The sequence below is a fragment of the Musca vetustissima genome, unplaced genomic scaffold (genome assembly GCF_032173495.1).
Source record: "Musca vetustissima isolate MV318-11 ecotype Yass unplaced genomic scaffold, APGP_CSIRO_Mvet_v1 utg76108, whole genome shotgun sequence".
Taxonomy (NCBI): Eukaryota; Metazoa; Arthropoda; class Insecta; order Diptera; family Muscidae; genus Musca; species Musca vetustissima.
In genome coordinates this window covers 16502-20089 of record NW_026881761.1, presented here as the reverse complement: position 1 = coordinate 20089, position 3588 = coordinate 16502, and the positions used below count along the sequence as shown (strand labels likewise).

Genomic DNA, 3588 nt, shown 5'->3' with positions numbered 1-3588 from the left:
CTTCTAAATTTTTCCATTTTCAGCCACAAGGTCCAAAACTACTAATACTGGTCCTAGATGAGCATTTCCGAAAAAGAAGACAATTATTATCTGAATATGATCTAATTTTTATGTGTGTAATAATAAATAATTTTATATTTAATAAATTAAATGAAGCACTTACTTCGGTATTTATTATTAATTAGCGAAATAGTTCATTACTAATTATAAACGAATCATGACTGCAATTGTCATTACAGATTTCGTCAATGGAAGGTAAACGAGGTGGTGACGATTACATACCTCCAATGACATCCCCATGTTAAATTCGTCACTCAAACGCATGGCTAGTGTATTGGCGAGTAGGTACTGGTACTTTCTTTTGGAACAATGGTATAAGTACTTATGTAGTGGCCATTTTAGCATTTTTGCAGCTAGATTTAGCAATTTATTTTTGTATTTAGCCGCAAAATTTTCATTTATCATTTTTTTAGCATTTTGCGATTACTACATTTTGCGATTACATTTTTTAGCATTATTCTACACACAACATTTTTAAATATTTTGGTATTTTTCTTACTACATAATTTGATATGGCTATACAAATATGATGAAACAATGACAATCCTTTAAAAATGGTAACCATTACCAATTATGATCAGCTGTTCAATAGAACATCAGCGTTTTTCTTCATGACAACACTTTAACGATGGCAATCATTTAAAATATCAATCAGCTGTTTGCTTGCACTCATTGAATATAAATGTGAAGAAGCATATAAAAGCAAAAAGGGTGTTAACGTATATTCTTGTGAAAAGCCAGTAAGGAAAGTAGTAAAGTCGGACTTGCCGACTATATGATACCCTTCACTACTTTGGGGATATTCTACACATGTATCTTTACAGATGTCGTCTTTTCGAAATTGAACGTACTTAAAATTGCAATCTTTATCTATAAGTATTCCGACTAACATCAATCCTTACACATGCCATTCTGCAATCTATTTCATACTTTTTAAATAGACTTTAAGCAAACTTTACGCACGCTATTTGGTATGCTTCACTGTTTAAAATGTAATATCAATCAAGCACCCATTGATTATTTGGTTTACAATCAACATGAATTTATACTAATTTCAGTACGTTTTGCCAATCGGCCTAGCTACGGGTCTTTAGTACACCATTAACTTAAAATCGGAAACTTGGCACATATCATTCTGCGCCTAATTCAGTACTCTATGCCAAATTTCATGCAAAGCGAATGATATATAGGGACTTTGGTGCACCATTTACCTTAAATCGGACGAAACTATATATGGGAACTATATCAAAATTTATTAAATTAAATTTACGCATCTCCGTCAGTCCGTCCGTCCATGTATTTTTGTGAACAAAGTGCAGGTCGCATTTGTGATCCGATTTGGATGAAATTTGGCACAAGTCACTTATTTCGCCCAAGGACGAACCCTTTTGAAATTGGAAAATCAGTGCACCAAAGTTCCTATATATCTTTCGACTTGCACGAAATTTGGCACAGCGTAATGAATTAGGCCTAGAATGATGTGTGTTAAATTTCCTGTAAATCGGTTCAGATTTAGATATAGCTCTCATATATATTTTCGTCCTATTAAATTTAAATGGTGCACCAAAGTCCCATATATCTTTCAATTTACACGAAATTTGGCACAACGTAATGAATTAGGTCTAGAATGATGTGTGTTAAGTTTCCTGAAAATTGGTTCAGATTTAGATATGAATTAGGACTAGAATGATGTGTGTTAAGTTTCCTGAAATCGGTTCAGATTTAGATATAGCTTCTATATCTGACCAAATGAAAAATGTTGTATCGATTGCAGAATAACATGTTTATGGATCTAATTTCATTTTACTAGTCCTTTAAAAATGCGACGTCTGTTAGGATTCATCTGTTGAATATACTTAAAGTGGTGAAGGGTATCATATAGTCGGCCCCGTCCGACTTTACTACTTTCCTTACTGGTTTTTTTATTGTTATTTCAAATGGCTCAACAATAAATGGTTGAATTTCCATATTAAATCGTTTTATTCTAAAGAAATATATTTCCACAGTTAAATAAATGCTATAAAGTGATCTTCTTACCGAAAAAAAACGTTTCTAAATTTAGCATTATTTTTTTGGCATTTTTTTATATTTTTTAGCATTTTTTCAATGAGGATTTAGCTGCAATTTTATGAAGATAATGACCACAAACACAAGTCCCAGATCATTCGAGAATGGATACTGTATAATTGTCCAAAAGTAATTCCAACACCTCCCCAGTCCCCGGATTTGAATCCTATAAAGAACTTATGGAATATTTTGAAGAAAAATATTAGAAATCACAACATCTAAATATATACCAAAATATAGTACATGCCACAATCGGATCCTCAATTAGTAGTTTTGAGTCGGACCGAATACCTTAAATAAGAGTAGTCACAACACGTGAAACTATGACACCAGACAGGGACAAATGGGATAGCGAAACTCTAGCAAATATGGTCCCATGTAAATTTTGTTACACAGATGGCTCTCAGCTAGCATGAAAGTAGGGACCGAGATTTTTCATTAAAGAACCTAAAGCCGATACGATCCTATATAATGTGTTTAAATAACTCCTGGGAAGATCTTTCCAGGAGTAGCAACAATTTGCTATTGCAAATGGTCGCACATGGTCCACATTTTCATCTCTAAAAATTAAATTTATTCATAATAATAATTATATGAGAAACAGTTTGTTGAAATAAAAAATCCGTGATTAATTTATATGCAGTTGAGTAGAATAGTTACTAAATTCGTTTAAAATCTGCTCAGATATATTTACTTTAATTATCTAGCAAGCCCCTTCTGACATTAGTTCTTACGTTACTGGTTTTAATTCCGAGGGTAATGCAGCATATCAGAACCGATTTTAATATATAGATATATTTACTTTAATTATCTAGCAAGCCCCTTCTGACATTAGTTCTTACGTTACTGGTTTTAATTCCGAGGGTAATGCAGCATATCAGAACCGATTTTAAATACACAAATCGAAAGTAAAATATTATTTAATTTTCTGCCTCCTGTGAGGATTGAACTCACGACCCCTGGTTTACAAGACCAGTGCTCTGCCACTGAGCTAAAGAGGCTGCTGGGTTTCCAGCCCCACTATAATAAGATTCCAAATGTTGTTCATGCTAAAGACAAAAATATAAAAGAACGTAGATATTAATGTTGACCTATTTTATTTGATATCTGTTAGATGAGACAAATAGATAAGAACGAATATTGTTCAATTCATATCGAAACATTAATGACATTTCTTTGGAATGATAATAGATACATTTTGGGAACTTGTTAGCGTGGTTTTATATTTGTCGGGATCGGGATCGGTGTTGAGAGTTTCTCTCTCTCTTGAGAGAGTAATTAGAGCAGTGTTGGGCAAAATTAAATTGAGAGCAAGTGTGTGCGAGCGTAACTGAGAATTCACCATTAAAAACGACTAACGTAAAGAGAAAGAAAGAGAAAATATGTTTACCAATCGACCCTCCGTTACGGTAGCGTATATGGGTGAGCATGCCTGAATTAGAGTTGCGCTATTTTTAATTT

At 33.1% G+C, this 3588-nt stretch overlaps 1 non-coding gene across 1 annotated transcript; it reads right to left on the bottom strand.

Annotated features, from left to right (window-relative positions):
• Window positions 1-3056: 3056 nt before the first annotated feature.
• On the bottom strand, window positions 3057-3128 carry Trnat-ugu (transfer RNA threonine (anticodon UGU)). The gene has a single exon. It is a non-coding gene; the product is annotated as a tRNA-Thr (tRNA).
• Between the last annotated feature and the right edge of the window lie 460 nt (window positions 3129-3588).